The sequence below is a fragment of the Ovis canadensis genome, chromosome 3, assembly GCF_042477335.2.
Source record: "Ovis canadensis isolate MfBH-ARS-UI-01 breed Bighorn chromosome 3, ARS-UI_OviCan_v2, whole genome shotgun sequence".
Classification (NCBI taxonomy): domain Eukaryota; kingdom Metazoa; phylum Chordata; class Mammalia; order Artiodactyla; family Bovidae; genus Ovis; species Ovis canadensis.
Window position 1 is genome coordinate 231066244 of NC_091247.1, and position 17618 is coordinate 231083861.

Sequence of the window (17618 nt, forward strand, 5' to 3'; positions counted from 1 at the left end):
GGACGAGCCAAGCCTGAGAGCTGGGCGGGGTCCCTGGGCACTGAGAGAGGTGCTGGCGGGTTGGTGGGGGGAGGCCCTGGCCTGGAGCGCTGCGGCGGGGGGGTGGAAGAGGGGGAGGGCACTTCGGGGAGGAGGCGATCCAAAGGCTCCCCGAGGGAAGAGAACCAGCTGTGGGCTGGCAGGTCTGCAGGGTGGATAGTCCCTGTGCTGTGCAAGGCCCAGGCCTGGGTGCCAAAGCCTCCCTCCGGGGCTGCATGAGCCGAGCAGGGAGCCGCCCTGCACCCAGCTGGAGGCCGACGCTTCCTGTCCTCACTGTGGGGGATGGCGTGCACAGCCCCGGCAGCCCGACACCCCCAGCCATGGCAGGGTCAGCTGGGCGGCTGCCTCGCCCCCTCCCACAGGGGGAACCAGCTGATATCCTGAGGGGACTGGTCCCCCAGCAGTGGGAGGTGGGCCCTGGCTGGGGGACCCCACAGCTTTGGACTCAAAAGCTGTACCCTAGTCTGAGCCGCGCAGCTGGCTCCCCTGTGACCACTGCGCTGGCCGGTGGAGCGTGGGGGTCCTCTCTCCATCCTCTCCCTGCCTTCCTGCAATGCCACAGACACCCTGCCCAGACCCCCCCAGACCACCTCCCGGATGCTAATGGGCCCGGGTAGCCTGGGGATGGATGAGGCCAGCTCGGCGCCTCCCTGCTGGCAGCAGCTGTGGCCACAGCTGGAGGGACCCATCAGTCCTCACCTCTCTGCTCTGGGACCCCCAGTCGGGCCCCCAGCCCTTCACTGCGGCTGCCCCACTGGGGCAGAGCACGCCAGGCGGACCTGGCTCCTCCGTCGTGCCCAGCGTGGTCCTAGCCCAAGGCCTCCACGTTGCTGTCTCTCCTGCTGGGAACATGGGGGTCTGCTCTCCCATCCGCTGGGGTCTCTGCTCAGGCTGGGGGTCCAGGGGCCCTGTGCCTCCCTGCCCTGTCAGCGCCTCACTGGAGCTTGGTCACCCCGGGGCCCGGGCCCCCTGAGGGCGGCCGCAGCCCCTTCCTGAAGCCCCACACTCCCCAGGGGGTGTCTCTGCACCCAGCAGGGCTTCTTGCCCCCACCCGACCCCCCAGGCTGAGGTCTGGAGTCAAAGGTTAATACCCCTGTCTCAGTTTTTCCATCTGTAAATGGGAGGACGTCCCAGCCACGGGCACTGGGCCAGGAAAGGTGGGGGTCTCCCGCCTGGCCAGTGGTCCGGGGTCAACAGGCGACCAAGGAGGGAGGGTGGACGCTCCCCGAGCAGGGCCTCCCCCACCAGGCCGGGAGCTCAGGGTGCCCAGGGTGCCCAGGCTGCCCGCACGCAAGCTGTGAGGACATCGGCTCTGGGGGGCCCTGTCCTGTGCCTGGGGCCAAGGGGTGGCTGTGGCCAGCAGGAGGCGCTGCGGGACCACCTCCAGACCTGTCTGCGTGGGGGGGGGGGGGAGGGCCGCCGGGTGGGGACCACCCTGGGCGGAGTCTGGGGACAGGCTGTCCTCACCCTGAGGCCTCGGGGGTCCCGAGAGCCCCGGGCCCGGGCACCAGGGTGACCCATCCAGTGAGGGACTGTGCCTCCTACCGCCTGGTACTGCCCCAGGATGAGCTGACAGGGCAGGGAGCCACAGCGCCCCAGGACCCCCTCAGAGACCCCTCCTCCTCCTCCTCCTCCTCAGGGTCACAGGGTGCAGCGCCCCCTCCCTGCCTCTGAGCCAGACCACCTGCCCTCCGTCCAGTCAGGCGCAAGGACCTAGGGGCACGTTCGCTCGCCCACCGGGCCCTGCAGGAGGCTGGGAGCCTGGAGGGAGCCATGATCAGGCTCCGTGGGCCGGAGTTCAGACCCCGGGGCTGCACCCACCACCCTCTGGGCCTTAGCCCAGGCAAGTCCCTGGGGTCCCCTCGCCACACGCAGTCCTGGGGCCGCCTCCCTCCCAGCCGGCCTTCAGCAGGTCAGCACGCACCCCATGGGCAGATGCTTCTGGAAGCATGCAGCCACGGTCCCGGCTGCCCGCCCTGGCTTTGCTGCAAAGTGGGTCCTTCTATCTGATGGGTCTGCACGGGGGCGGCACGGGCAGTGTTTGGGGACTCTTCTCACAGGGGTGAGGGGGCTCCCGGCTCGAGTGGGTAGAGACCAGCGATGCTGCTCGACACGCCCGGCGGTCTAGGACGCCCCACATGTTAGCCCCGGGTGAACTGTGGCCGGTGCCCCTCTCCCCAGCAGAGCCACAGCCTGCAGACGGCCCCCTCCTGCCCTCAAGTTCCCCCGGAGGACCTCCCCTTCCCCCACCCCACCTCCCCACAGGGGCCCCTAAGCGCAGGGCAGAGACACCACGCCCTCCCGCTCCGTGCCCTGTCCAGCTGGGGGCCAACTGGCTCTGGGTCCTGAGCAAGGGAGTGAAAGTCACTCAGTCGTGTCCGACTCTTGATGACCCCATGGACTGTAGCCCACCAGCCTCCTCTGTGCATGGAATTCTCCAGGCCAGAATACAGGAGTGGGTAGCCTTTCCCTTCTCCAGGGGATCTTCCCAACCCAGGGATCCAACCCAGGGATCCAACCCAGGTCTCCCGCCTTGTGGGCGGATTCTTTTCCAGGGGAGCCACAGAGGAAGCCCCCGGGTCCTGAAGCAGAGTCGCAGCCAGCCGTGCGGCTCAGCGCCCGCAGGCCCAGACCCGTGTGTCCCCCTTCCTTTGTGGTGGCGCTCTCCTTGCTTCGGGGGGCCCGAGCCTGCATCTGCACAGGGCCCATCTCTGCCTAGAGTGCACGCGTCCTGCAAAGGCCCCGGTGCGCTCCACACTCCGGTCACCTGGCCTGGTCAGCACAGGGCTGCTGATGTGGTGGGGTGGCTGGTCCAGGTGCCTGTGGGCTACAGAGGCCCGGTACCCTGAGGGGCCGCGTGTTTGCTCCCGGTGACCTACACTGGTTCTGACCACCCTTCCCATGGGGCTGCAGGAGAGCTTGCCCCGCCCCTGGCCACTGCACACCTGCGGCCTTGGACGCAGGCTTGAGCGAATTGAGCAAAAACACCACGTCTGGCCAAGGCGGGCCTTTTGCGGCGGTCCACACCCTGGGATCCATCCATGCCTCTTCCGTCTTCAGATTGGCAACATAAGTAGAGAGCTGGTCGGACCAGCACCCTGAATTTTCTGGGCTTCAGGTGCTCCACCAAACACCCCTGTGTGTTGCCTCTGACTTGCAACCTTGGGTGGGGGCACTTGCAGAGGCTTCCCCTGGACTTGTCCGTAACGGTGGCCAAAGCAGTGATCTCCCTGGCCACTAGGTCTGCCAGCTGCCTGTCTGTTCTGGGCCTGGGATATGCCTACAGGGTCCACGTGCAGACCCTGGCTGAGAGCCCGCTTGTCTCTGGGCTTCCGTGAGCCCCCCACTCAACAGAGGAGCCAGGAGGATGCTCTGGGCCTCCGGGACCTGCTGCGACTGTGGCCAGCGGTCCTCAGATGCCACACTCAGCTGGGGGTCCCGGGGAGGTCCCTGGGGACCTGCCTGCTGTTAGGTAGGTCCTGGGTCTGAAGCCTCAGGTCTGGGAACCAGGCGAGGGGTCATGGCCTTTCACAGGGCCCCGGTCACTCATCCTTGGTTTCTCCTGCTGGACCGCCAGACCAGTCCCGGGAACACTGAGTTCTGTTAACCACAACCTCAGGTGACTCAGGCCCTTGGCCCGGCTCCAGCCCTGGCACTCCTGAGAGCTGCACCCACCTGCCCCACAGCCAGGCGCCCTCACCCCCTCGCCACTGGTCCTGGGACGGCCTCTCCACCAGCGGGGTGGTGGGAGCCCCAGCAGGCCTGCCCCTGCTCCATGCCCACGTTGGCCCCCAGCCTTTCAGCCCTGGCCACACACCAGCTCTGCCAGCCTCTTCCTGGCCCCCAGCGCTATGACCGCGTGCCTACTGGGGGTGCACTCTGGGCGTGGGGAAAAGCCCTGCTCTCTGGGGGCTCCCCTCGCCCCTCTGGGACCTGCTGCTGGGCCCTGAGGCTCTGCTGGGGGCCAGCATGTCCCTTCCAGGTGATGTCACCACTTGGACCCAGGAGGGAGGTGGGCAGGTCCTCACATCTTCAAGGGGTGCCCGGTGGAGGCGTGGCCAGGGGTGGGGGCCTTGCGGGTCACCGAGGGCCCACTCCCTCGGGCAGTGCCTGGCTGGGGGCTCTGCCCTCCTGGGAGTTGGCACCTCCCCCGCCACCGTCTTTTTCCAGAGTGCCAGCCCAAGACACCCCCGCCCTGCACTCTAGACGGCCCGACCGCGCAGCTATGCAGCCCTTCCAGGGCACCAGCGACCTCGGAGACCAGACGGCGCCCCGCGGCGGCAGGGGCGGGGAGGGGCGTCTAGCTCCGCCCTTCTAGCACCGCCCCTCCGGCCTGGCCCCGCCCCTCCGAGTTGGTTCCCAGGAGCCACGGGTCCTCAGCTGACCCCCAGGGAGGGTGTCAGATGGCTCTTGAGAGGTGTCCAAGCTGCGGCGAGGGCGCTGGGCCCTGAACCCTCTGGACTCTGCCTGGGGAAGGAGCATGGCGGTGGCCGGGTGACCTCTGGCCGAGGTCAGGGCTCCAGGGGCCCAGGGCCAGGTCCAAGCAGCCTGGTGCTGGCCGTTCGTTCCCACCCCGGAGCGCCAGGCCCCGAACCCTGGCGCCAGCCCGGATCTTGCGCGCCGGTTCTCCCCTGTGGGGGCTCACGGTGGAAGGGGGCGCCCCTCCCCGACCCTGCGGGCCCTGGGAAGTGCTCTGGCCCAGGGCTGCCCTCTGTGGGCGACCCTCCCTCACCGTCCCCCGCTGGGGGCGCTGCCTCGGGGCCTCCTCAGCCACCACTGGGCTCACAAACCTGCCTCCCCAGACCCGGCCCCGGGGTCCTGCCAGGCGCTCCTGGCCTCTGCTTTTCAGCCCCACCCGTGGGGGCCCAGCTGTGCAGACAGACAGGCCTGGGAGGGGCTGGGGCTCCGGGCCGCCACGTGGGACAGGATGGCTGTGAAGTGGGATGATCCGGGTCAGGACGTGGTGGTGCCGTCCCCCTCAGCATGTCCACCGCCGCCTGACAGGCCCTGAGGAGGGGCACCCGGGCGGCGCGGGGGTGGGCAGAGGTGGCACAGAAGGCCTCGGCTTGGGGGCAGTTGCTGGGTTCTGGGGGTGGGCGGGACCAGCTTTGGGTCTCGTGTGGGTCAGCCTGGCGTTCGGGCCACAAGCCCCCTCCCAGCGCAGGGTCCTAAAAAGCCTTCCCTGTGGCTGGGATCATCGCGGATGCCAGGCCGGCTGGCTCCGCACCACCAGAGGGTCAGCCTGGCCTGACTGGACGCCCCTCTCTTCAGAGACCCCTCCTCCCAGCTGTGCGCAGAAAAGCCGTTCCAGGTTTCCAAGTGACATCATCGGGGCTGACCCGGGCCACTCGCACTGGCCACGCTCCGTCCAGCCTGGCCATCCTGGCAGCTGAGCCACAGAACGGCGTCAGCAGCAGAATCTTTCTGCACCCACATCCCTACGGCCCGGGGGCTTCGGGGGTCTGCTCCAAGGCAGGGCTCCGCCAAGGGAGGCCCTGCGTCCAGGCCTGTCCCCTGAAATGAACGCGGGACGGCGGGAAAAGTTGTCTGACCCCTTGCCCCATTCTCCCCTGAAAGCCCAGGGGACTCCCAGCCGGGGCCACCGCAGCGCCCCCCAGGCCGCAGGCTCCCTGGACCCAGTCCGCCGTCCTTGCCCTCCGAGGGCCGGCCAGTGGGCCGCAGTGTCTGGGCCCGTGACGGGGGCGCGTGGGAGCCCCTGGGCAGCCCGGCCCCTCGGGGGACCCCGCGGCTAAGTGCTAGCTCCCCGCCGCGCCCCCCCACCCTCGCCCAGCCCCGCCGCCTGGGAGGGGTGACCGCGGCGCCCAGAGTTCCCCCTCGCGGAGCAAGAGGGCCGGCGGTGCGGGGAAGGGCTGGGTCCGCCCGGAAGGGGGCGGCGGTGCCGGGAAGGGGCGGTGCCGGAAGCGTCCGCCACGCTGCCCCCGGGAGGGGCGGCCGGGAAGGCGCGCGTCCCGCCCGCCCCCTCGCCTCCTCTCCCCTTCCTCCCCTCCCCCCGCTCCCCCTCCTCCCCTCCCCCCTCCTCCCGTTCCTCCCCGACCCCGCGGCTCCCCCCTTCCCGGAGCGCCGGGCGGCGGCGGTGACGCCGGGTTTCGGGGCGGCGCGTGCGCGCTGGGCCGCGACCTTCTCGGAACGCGCTGGTGCCAGGTGGCCGCGGGCGGGGCGCTCGCGCTGCTCTTGACGTCACGGGGGTTCCCGCAGGAAACGGTCCGCGCGGGGCGGGCGGGGGCGGGAGACGCCAGGTCGGGGGGCGGCAGAGCCCGGTACGCCGGGCGCTGAGATCTGCACCCCGGGTCCTGCGTGTCCTCCGCGCCGGGGTCCGCACAGCTCTCCTTCCGCGCGGGGAGCAGCGGCCCCGACGGGCCGTCGTGGAACCTGTGACCGGGCTCAGGGAGCCCCCACCCCGGGGGGCTGGAGAGCGGGGGGGCCCCCACTTCACCCTGCGCCCTCCGTGAGCTCAGGTCCGACTCGTTCCCGGAGCTGAGGCTCCCTCTGTGGTTTCAGACAACATCCCTGGAGCGTGACCCTCTGTCCCAGGGAGCCGGGGGTGAGCGTCCCCCGGTCCGCGTACTCTCCCTCCTGCAGGCAGAGTCACCCCGCAGGGTCGGCTGGGGCCCTGTCACACTCTTTCCCAGCCTCGGACTAGAAGTGAGGTGATGCCAGAGCACACAGCCCCCCCCCCCCCAGCCCATCTCTGCCCTCTCCTTGCTGCCCCCTGACCCCGAGTGCGAGGGCCGATCTGAGCCCCCCTCCTCCATCTGGGGTCCCTCCCATCTCACAGCTGCCCGCCCCCCACCATCGCCCGGCTCTCCTTAGGGTGAAGGGTGGGAGAGGGGCGGGGACACCAGCCTGGGACCCCCACCGCTGCCGCAGGTGAGCTGCCCGGGGCTCAGCTGTGGCGGGGAGAACAGTGGCCCTTGTTCCGCTGGCGGGGTGGGGGCTGGGGTACCAGCCCCGGGTGTCTCGGGCAGAGAGTGGCACCCTCCCCCACCCCACGGAGGCATATTGTCCATTCACCCTCCACCCTCACTATTAATAGCTCCTCTCCGCAGTGGAGCTACTATAAATAACCCCCAGCCCCTCACACAAGGCCCTTCAGGCGCCTGCCTCCCTGCACACAATCGCCCACACACGCCTGCACACTGGCCCCTCAGCCGCCCGCCGGGCGCTGAGCCCACCGGGGCCGCTCGTGCCCCAGCTGAGGCCAGGGCGCTGTTTGCATGCCCACCTCCCCTCAGGCCACCGAGCCGAGGAGCCTGGAGCTGTGTCCTGGTCCTCTCCTGGGGATCTGGCCTGGCCTCCCTTCTGGGGGAGGTGGGCACACCCAGTCTGCCCCTTTGGCCGCGCTCAGGTGCTGGGGCATCTCAGAGGCCCTCTCTGACCCGCGTCTGGGGGTGCAGGCACCATGGTGTCCACCCAGTTGAATGCCCCAGGAGGCACCCCGAGTCAGCCCGAGGCCAACGCTGCTCCCTCTGAGACCAGCCTGTGGGGGCTTCGTCCTGCCCCCTGCACCCAGGGCCCTGCCCACCCCAGCCCCTGCCCCCGACTCTGGCTCTCGTGGACCCCAGGCTGGCCTGCCTTCCCGCCTGTCCCAGGAGACGGGCACCACTGAATGCCTGGCCCCTGCTTGCCCGCGGGGATGCATCAGAGGCAGTCAAGCGATGGCCCCAGCTCACAGAGTGGCAGGATGGCCCTGGCCGGGACAGTCTCCGTAACAGGACCCTGTGGCTGGTCGTGCTCGGGGCCGGGGTTGAGGGGCTTGGAACCCGCTGTTACTGTGCCAAGAGGAGAGAGAAAACAACTCTGTTTACGGAAAAGGCACGTCCGCTGATGCTGGCCAGCGGCCTCCCGGAGACAGAGGCCCTTTGTTGGGAAAACAGGAAGCGAGGATTTCCAGGACCTGTCGGGCCACCCGCCGGCCACCCGCCCAGCTTCCGCCAATTCTCAGCAGCTTCTGCCTGTCGCCAGCTGCCCGTCTGTCCGTCTCCTTGTCTGTGTGTCCCTCTGAGCGGGAGGCCCAGGATTCCAGTTTTAAGGCAAAGCCGCTGTCATCTCAGCCCCACAGTCAGGGCGGTCTCCTGGGGGCTGCCCCTCCGGCACGGTGTCCCCAGGTCACGTGGAGATGGACACCCAGGTACTGCCTTCCTGTAGAGCCCAGCCAGGCCCCACCCGGAGACCCCCGACATCAGGAGACACGTGGGGTGGGGGCTCTGTTAGGTCACGACCAGCAGGGGCATCCGTGAGGGCAGCCTCAGACCTAAGACCCAGGGGCACAGAGAAGGACATTGCCAGCCATGTGTGGGGAAGAAGGGTGGGGGCAGAGGGGGCAGCCAAGGCGGCCTCAGGTCCCCTCCTGCCCAGGAGCCCTGTAGGGCCTCAGGGTCAGCAGTCACCAAGCTGCTGCTCCCTGGCCACATGGTTCAGCCAGTGGACCCTCCACGGCGTGGGCAGGCGTGCACACGTGTGGCCCGCCCTCATGCCAGCACACCCCCACATGTTCTTGCATGTACACCTGTACCACCACAGGAAGGGCCCCGTCACCAGCACCCCCGCGCCCGGCCCTCCCCACTTCCGACACATCTGCTGGGGGCGGGGGCGCAGCTGGCTCCCCCTGGGCGCTGGCCCGAGCCGGCCTGTGCGAGCCGCCCTGCCCAGCGCGGCTGGGACGTGCCACTGGGTGCCTGGTGCTGGGCAGCAGTGGCGACTGCTCCCCGCCCCCCAGCCCGCACGGAAGCGGCCCACCCCAGCCCAGGGCTAGTCTGCCTGCTCCGGCCGTGACCTCCATCCTGTTGGGCGGGTGGGTGTCCAGGGACGTCAGGGAGGAGGGACATCGCGTGCACGGCGGCTCCGTGAGCCCTGGGGTCCAGCCTTCGGGCAGGTGCCTGATAGCCCTTGTGCCATCTGCTGCCTACCTCAGCCTACCCGCCTGCGTTCCTAGGGTGGGCAAGAGACGATGCCAGCCAAAGGGGGAATGCCCCGGACTAGAGGGCTCCCCCAAGCTGGTCTCTGTTCAGGCCCGGTGGTCAACCCTTGCCCACCCACGTCCTAATACAGCCCCGTCCTCAGGCGGCTGGTAGGACAGTGTTTGGACCCCCACCCAAGCCACCTAGAGTTTCTCTTGTTCTTTCTTTGTTCAGCCATCAAAAGAGGGAGGTGCTGAGCTGGGTCATGCCAGGCCTGGACTGGATGGGACGGGCTGAGGCCTGAGGAGTGACCTTCCTGGGCTAACAGGTGGCCGATGCCCGGGACGTCCCTGGCCCCGTGCCCGAGTCTGTCGCCCCTGGAGGGGCTGCCCTGAAGCTTGTGGGGGTCGCAGCCAGGCAAGGGGTGCCCTGACAGCCCGGTCCCCCAACTGGCCCTCAGCCCAGCGCTCCCCACGAGTCGGGGCTGAAGACAGCAGGGTGTCCAGGGACCGAGGGCCCCTCTGGAGGACTTCTGCCCCTCGTTGGCTGCAGGTGCCTGCAGCGCGGCCCGATTTAGAGGCTGGGATGGCGAGAGCACGGCGCCGGAAGGGGCAGGTCTGGGAGGACTTGGCTTCTCCCCTGTGGGGTGGGGGCCAGGGTGGCTCTGTGCAGAGGGTGGGGGGCTGGCCGAGGCTCATGCGGTCCTTCTGCTGTGTGCTGTGGGCCCGGGCCCCATGGTTTGGGTCAGAGGGCCAGGTTCCAGGTGGAGGCTTCAGTTCGGAGTGACCCCAGTGCCGTGGGTCCCGGCCTCTGCGTGCTTCTGTGGCTGTGTCCTCCGTGGGCAAGCTGAGCCCCCCCCCCAGGGGTGATGCCTTGCCAGCTGATGCCAGGCGGGGAAGAGTGGGCACCAGGCTCCTGGCTTGAGGTGATGGCTCCAGAGGTGGCTCGGCTGTCAGCCCGAGTCAGGGAATCTATGTGTCCGTCTGTCCGCACGTCCGTTATATCCACGTTTCCCTCCCTGCATCTGTCCAGCCACTGTGCTTCTGTTCAATGGCAAGCAAACGAGTAAAGCCCCCTGGCAGCCGTGTCCCATGCACCCTGACCATGGTCCTGAAGCGGGCGCTCAGGAAGAGCTGCTCGCTGACCGCTGATCCAGCGAGTAGGGGAGGCGAGGGTCTGCTGTCCGGCCCCCACCGGCTCCCGCTGCCCCGTGTCTGAGCCCAGCTCCCTCCTGACGGCAGAAGCGCGTGCGAGGGAGAAATCACCCCGGCACCCCGCCCGGGGCCTCCAGTGACCGCAGACCAAGGGCACGCAGACCTCCAAGGACCGATGCGGGTGGCCGCTGGGCTCGAGTCTGCGCAGGGGGCCTTGAGCGGTCTCCACGGTTGTGAGCATCCGCCCTTAGAGTCACTCTCAGGTACTTGCCCTGAAGCCCCCAGGGTCTAGTGAGTGGATGCGGGGCCTGAGGCTGGACAAGCCGTGGCCCCCAAGCCCTCCAGGGCCCCCTGCCTCCAGCCCTGCCCCGCCCCACGGGGAGGACCCCAGGGTGGGTCGGAAGGAAGAGGGTCTTGCTCTGGGATGCGTGGGCCGTGACTGCTCCCTGAGCGAGCTTTCGTCCCTGAGGCGGCCGCACCGCGGCGGGTGAAAGCTGAGGCCCACGGCTCCGCCAGGGTGGCCACTGGTCACCCGCCGGCTCTTAACGGCTCAGCCGTGGTTCTTCATGTGCGCCCTGGAGAGACGGGGCTTCCCTGGGCACCGGGATCTTTGCCCCACGGAGCCCAGGGCTGCAGTGACAAGCACAGATGCCCGGGCCGGGGGGGGGGCACTGGGAGTGACCGCTTCTGCTCCTCTCCAGGCCCCCAGCCCCAAGCCCTGAGCCTGGCACAGCACCACCCAGGCCCCACTGGGGGTGGGGGCCGTGCTGTGACCTTCCCGCCGCCGGGACAGTGCGATGTTCTCAGGGTTCCCAAGCCCCAGACCTTGCTGCGTAAAGGCAGGAGTTGGCGTGGCCCCTGAGCGGGACGAGTACATGCTCTTGGCCCGCCCTGTGGGACGGCTGTGTGCAGCCCCTTTTCTCCATGGGGACAGACACCAGCACTTTCAAACCATGGCCACGCACGCTTCCCCAAGCCCGCCGGCCTCCCTGCTTCCGGGCACCCGCCCAGCAGCTCTGCTCAGGACGCCGGCCCAGCCCGTACCATCCAGTCGCGGCAGGGAGTCCAGGGGCAGCGGGCGCTGCAGGGCCAGTCTGGCAACTGACCGGGGCCCCGCGGGGTGAGGGGCCTGGCCTCAGCCAGCTGTCCTCCCCAGAGCGCGGCGGGCATGAAGCTCCCACCCGGGGTCCCCCTGCCCTGGCTCCTGCGGGACAGGTGTCCATGCCAGCTGCACACACAGGGACTGGAGGAACCGCCAGGTGGTTGGCAGGTCTCCTGCCCTAACGAGGACCCCAGGGACCCGCTCTAACGGCCGCGACGCGCCTCGGGTCTCCACGACCCTGTGTCCTCCCCCGGGGCCCCTCGCTGGAAGCCTGCGGGGCCAGGCTGTCCCCCCTGCCCCCGACATTGAGACGCTCGGCCGCAGGCTGGGAGCTGCCGGTGGCAAGAAGTCCCCAGGCGGGCCCTGGATCACCGCGCGGGGTGGGGGCCAGGGAGGGTCATCCAAGCGAGATGGGACAGTGGCAAGGGCTCGGGGGTGATGAGCGCTGGGCAGGCTCTGGGCCTCGGCCCACCTCGTGCGGCCCACCTCCCGTCCAGCGCCCAGCCGAACCTGGCGGCCACCCGTGGCGGGACCCAAGTGCGTAAAGCTGAGGGAGGCCCTCCAGCCAGGACCCGGACCAGCCACACCAACGCCATCCTGGCCAAGATGTCCCGCGAGACGGCGTCCCTGCTCGGTGCCTCTACGCAGGGGAAGTGGCCACACCTGGATTCCAGGCCCACAGGAGCCAGGAGACAGCAACCCCGGGCAGTCTTAGGCCGTTGGGGTTTGGGGTCACTTGCGATGACCGCAGGGTGTGGAAGGAGGAACCGGCTGTAGGTGCGATGGAGCAGAGGCCAGGGCGTCCGGGCGAGAGGGCAGTGCCCACCCGGCGCACGGGGGGCAGGTCTTGAGAAGCTGCTCTGATGAGGGAAGCCACACCGGTCTCTGTGGACCCTGTAGGGGCAACGGTGGCAGAAGGGGAGCCTGGGAGGGGCCGGAGGGCGAGGAGAGGTCAGGGTTTGCGGGCTGGGACCTGGGCCGGCAGGGGCCGGCAGCGGGGAGGGTGTGTCTCCAGCCACGTCCTGCTCCCTGAGTCTGGGAGAAGACGGGGGTGGTCGGTGGGGGGTGGGGATCCCAGCTGGGTGAGCTGGACAGTGAGGACGGCCAGACGGCATCCATGCTGAAGAGCCGGGGCTCCCGGGTCCAGGGTTGGACTCTGCGCTTCCACTGCCTGGGGCACACGTTCAGCCTCTGGTCAGGGAACTGAGACGCTGCAGGCTGCACAGTGCAGCCAGAACACACACGCATTCACACTCACACACACTCACACATGCACTAACGCGCACACACACACTCACACGCACTCACACACAGGTACACACACACTCACATGTACGCACACACGCACACACATGCACTCACACACGCACACACACATGCACTCACACATACGAGCACACACATGCACACATTCACATTCACACACACATACACACACATGCACTCTCACGCACACACGTGCACGCGCACACACACACATGTACTCACACACACGTGCACACACACATGCACTCACACACGTGCACACACGCTGACATGCACACACATTCACACTCACACACATGCACTCGCACTCACACACGTGCACTCACACACGTGCACACTCACGCATGCGCGCACACACACTCACACATGCACTCACGCACGCACACGCACATGCACACACATGTACGCTCACACACACATGCACTCACACATATGCTCAGACACACACACAGTCACACATATGCACTCACACACACATACACAGTCACACATATGCACTCACACACACATACACAGTCACACATGCACTCACACACACGCACTCACACACCCACTCACACACACACATATGCTCTCACACACACACAGTTACACATATGCACTCAAACACATATACGCTCTCACACACACAGTCTTACACACATTCACACATATGCATTCAAACACACGCTCTCACACACACTCTTACAGTCACACATACGCACTCACACACATGCACTCACACACATATATGCTCTCACTCCCATACACACACTTACACAGTCACACATACGCACTCACACACATGCAGTCACACACACACTCACGTAGTCACACATTCGCACTCACACATGCACTCATACACATACGCTCTCACACACACACACACACACAGTCACACATACGCACTCACACACAGACACACACCCACACGCACTCACACACACCCACTCACACATGCAGTCACACACACACACTTACACACAGTCACACATACGCACTCACACACATGCCTCACACACATATATGCTCTCACACACATGCACACACACATATGCGCTCTCACACATACATGCACACACACACACATGCACTCACATATACGCTCTCACACACATTCACACACACACAGTCACACATATGCACTGACACACGCACTCACACACCCACTCACACATGCACTCACACATACTCTCTCACACACACTTACACACAGTCACACATACGCACTCACACACATACACTCACACACACTCACACATGCACTCATACACACACCCACACTCACACGCACTCACACCCACCCACATATGCACTCACACACCCACTCAATACACATGCACTTACACACACGTACGCTCACACTCAGTCACACATATGCAGTCACACACACACGCACTCCCACACATATACGCTCTCACACACACACACTCTTACAGTCACCCATATGCACTCACACTCACGCACTCACACACGCACTCACACACATGCACTCAGACACCCACTCAGACACATGCACTCACACACCCACACACGCACTTGCACACACACCCACACACGCATGCACTCACACACACACATGCACACACACATGCACTCACACACCCACTCACACACATGCACTCTCACACACACACATGCTCACACACACGCACTCACACCCACTCACACCCACTCACACACATGCACACACACCCACTCACACATGCACTCACACAGACATACAGACACATTCACACGGACTCACACACACACGCACTCACATACGCACTCACACGCACTCACACACACGCACTCACACACACGTACTCACACACATTCACACACACATGCACTCACACACACGCACTCACATGCACTCACACACACACACACGCACTCACATACACACGCACTCTCACACGCACTCACCCACTCACACACGCACTCACTCACACACACACATGCACTCACACTCACACACACCCCACCCACCAGGATGGCCGTCACCAAAACAGCCAGGCAGATGCCAAGGATTGGCAGGAGGTGGTAGCAGGGCGCCCTGCACACGGCTCACGGGGACCTAAAAAGGGGCACGCAGGCTAAGTCCCTTCAGTCGTGTCCAACTCTGCGACCCCATGGACCACAGCCCCCCAGGCTCCTCTGTCCATGGGATCCTCCAAGCAAGAATACTGCAGTGGGTTGCCATTTCCTCTTCCAGCGGATCTTCCTGACCCAGGGACTGAACCCGGGTCTCTTGCGTCTCCTGCACTGGCAGGCGGGTTCCTTACCACAGCACCACCTGGGAAGCCCACAGAATGATGCGGTTCCCTGTGATGGGCCTGTCGACCCACAGGACCCAGGGTTCCACTCTTGGGTCTGTAATGCCTACGAGAGCTGAGAGCAGCGTCTCCCACAGACACCCGCACTCACAGCAGACAGAGGTAGGGTGCGCGTGTCAGTTATCAGGTGCACGGGGAAAGGAAATGTGGTCTCCACATGGTGGGATATTAACCCGCCTTCAAGAGGAAAGTGACCCTGACACATGGGGTCAGACGCTGCAGTGTGAATGGACCTTAAGGACGTTATGCTGAGTGAAGTCAGCATGTCAGCAGGGCAGGTCCTGTGTAGTCCCACTTACACGAGGTCCCTGGAGGACCCGGGTTCAGAGACAGAAGGGACAGGGGTGAGCGCCAGGGCTGGGGGCGGGGGTGGGGAGTCAGCGCGTGATGGGGACAGTTTTCCTTCAGGAAGGTGAGAAAGTTCTGGAGGTGGTGGGGGGAGATGGTTTCCCAACAAGGGGACTGCTTGACACCCCAAAGCGGCACGCTCAGCGGTCACATAGCACGAGTTCTGTTGTGGACACTTTACCACAAGAAAAATAAAAACAAGTTCTGTTGGTGTGAACTTAGGTAGGAGCAAAACACACACGCCCCCACGAGTTATGGACCACACCGAGGCTGCTGCTGCCACCGCCGCGTCGCTTCAGTCCCGTCAGAATCTGTGCGACCCCACAGACGGCAGCCCCCCAGGCTCCCCCGCCCCTGGGGTTCTCCAGGCAAGAACACTGGAGCGGGCTGCCATTTCCTTCTCCAGTGCGTGAAAGTGAAAAGTGAAAGTGAAGTCGCTCAGTCGTGTCTGACTCTGAGCGATCCCATGGACTGCAGCCCACCAGGCTCCTCCGTCCATGGGATTCTCCAGGCAAGAGTACTGGAGTGGGGTGCCATTGTTACTGCCCTTCTATTTGCCTTAAACTCACTCTGCACAATATAAAGGGTAACTTTCATGACACCGACTCTTAAATTTAGCGTTTCTTTCTCTTTTTTTAAAATGCTGGCTGCACTGGGTCTTCGCAGCGGCTCCGGCTTCTCTAGCTGTAGCCTGCAGACTTCATTACCCCACAGCATGTAGGAACTTAGTTCCCCATCCAGGGAGCCATCCTTTGTCCCTACACTGGAAGGCAAACTCTTAACCACTGGATCACCATGGAAGCCCCCAAATTTAATGCTTTTTTATTTAGAACATTAAATCAACAACAACAACAAAAAAAGACCATGACAAGTCCATGCTCTTTCTGCATGGATGTTGCATTTAACAATTAAAGTATTTTTTTAAAAGACATTTCCTGGGCTTATCTCCCCTCCACCTTCTGAGGCCTCCAGCCCCAGGCTTGGGAAAGCAAAGGTGCCCTGGGATCACCAGGGTGGCCCGACGGTCTCTGGCTGGTGCTCTGTGTTCCTAACAGGCCACTGAACCCCAGGGAAGGTGCAGAGCCGCACCGCGGGAAGGGCCCCTCCCGGCCACCCAAACTGAGACTCGCTCCGTGAGGGAGGCAGGGCGGGGAGGTGTTCAGGCTTCAGTGAGAGATGTGAACTGTCTCCTTAACGCTGGGCTGGAGGGCTCCCCTCCTCTAATTCAAGACCAGACCTTCTTTTCTTTCTTGATTTTTTTACCGTCCGTGAGATGCCTGTAGCATAGGAGACTAGACCCTGGGGCAAGCCCCCACCCCTCCCGGCCTCCTCCCCCTGCAGGTCCTCCAGCCCCATCTGACCATGCCCCTAGTGGCCAGGCCCCGCCCATGTCCAGTCTCACCCAGGGGGACCTCTGCCTGCCCCTCGGCACCCCCACCAGCTCCTCCCCGCTCTGGTATCCCGGGTCCTGCCAGCCCCCTGCCCATGCTCTCCCCTCTGCCCACCTCTCCTCACCCAACCTGGCCAGGCCTGGCCGCCTTCAGCCATCCCAGACGCTAGAGACATCTGCTCAGAGTCCCCCGCCCCCAGGGACAGGCCGCCACAGGGAACACAGCCACCCCTGGGGATGGAGCCACCCCTGGGGACACAGCTACCACTGGGGACAGGGCGTGGGGGACGTCATCCTAACAGATGAGGCCGGAGGGGCTGGGCCTGGCCGTGTGGCTCCTGTGAGCAGCAGGCCTGAGAGGACCTCCTTGCAGACTAATGCAGGCAGGTCTCACACACACACACACACGCTCGAGCGGCACAGGAGCACCAGCTTCCTGGGCACCAGGAGCCCTCCAAGGAGCCCGTTCATCCTGCAAACGCCCTCCCCAGCAGCCTCCCCAAGGGCGCTAGAGACCTGCGGCCTGTCTAGGGCGGGGCCTTAGATCTAGGCTCCCTGGGTCCTGCAGCCCCCGCCCCTGCATGGGGGTGGGGGTGCAGCTAGGGCCTGGCAGAGGGGCCTCAGCTGCAGACCCAGGCAGGCCTGAGGTTTGACCTCTCTACAGCCTCCGCGCCCAGTGCAGCCGCTGCGGCCGCTCCTTTGGATGCCCTGGCTGCCAGGCCCCTCCTAGCCTCCTGGAACTCTCCTGGGTGGGAAGGCCGGGCTTCAGTGTTCTCAGCTGCCCCGGGAGGGGAGGGGCGCTCAGCTCTGTGCCCCACCTCCTCCCCCCAACAGGGCTGGGATACAGCCCACCGGCCCAGCCGAGCCTGCTGGGCTGTCGCCCCGCCCCCCCCCAGGCCCGCCCCTCTAGGGCTCAGACTTGGGGCCCAGGATGGCCCTCAGGCCCGCGGCCAGGATGGCCAGGCCCAGGGGCATGAGCTGAGCGACAGAAGCCACGGCCAACCCCCCCCCCAACAGAGGGGCCGGCGGGCCTGGGGGAGTGGGCTCCAATGGGGGAGGGGCTCCAATGGGGGAGGGGCTCCAATGGGGGAGGGGCTCCAA

General features: G+C 65.7%; 1 long non-coding RNA gene across 1 annotated transcript; it reads left to right on the top strand.

Moving 5' to 3' along the window:
- The first annotated feature begins 13386 nt into the window (after positions 1–13386).
- On the top strand, positions 13387–15740 carry LOC138436187 (uncharacterized). Its single transcript, XR_011255372.1, has 2 exons — positions 13387–14881; positions 15350–15740. It is a non-coding gene; the product is annotated as an uncharacterized lncRNA (long non-coding RNA).
- Positions 15741–17618: the final 1878 nt, after the last annotated feature.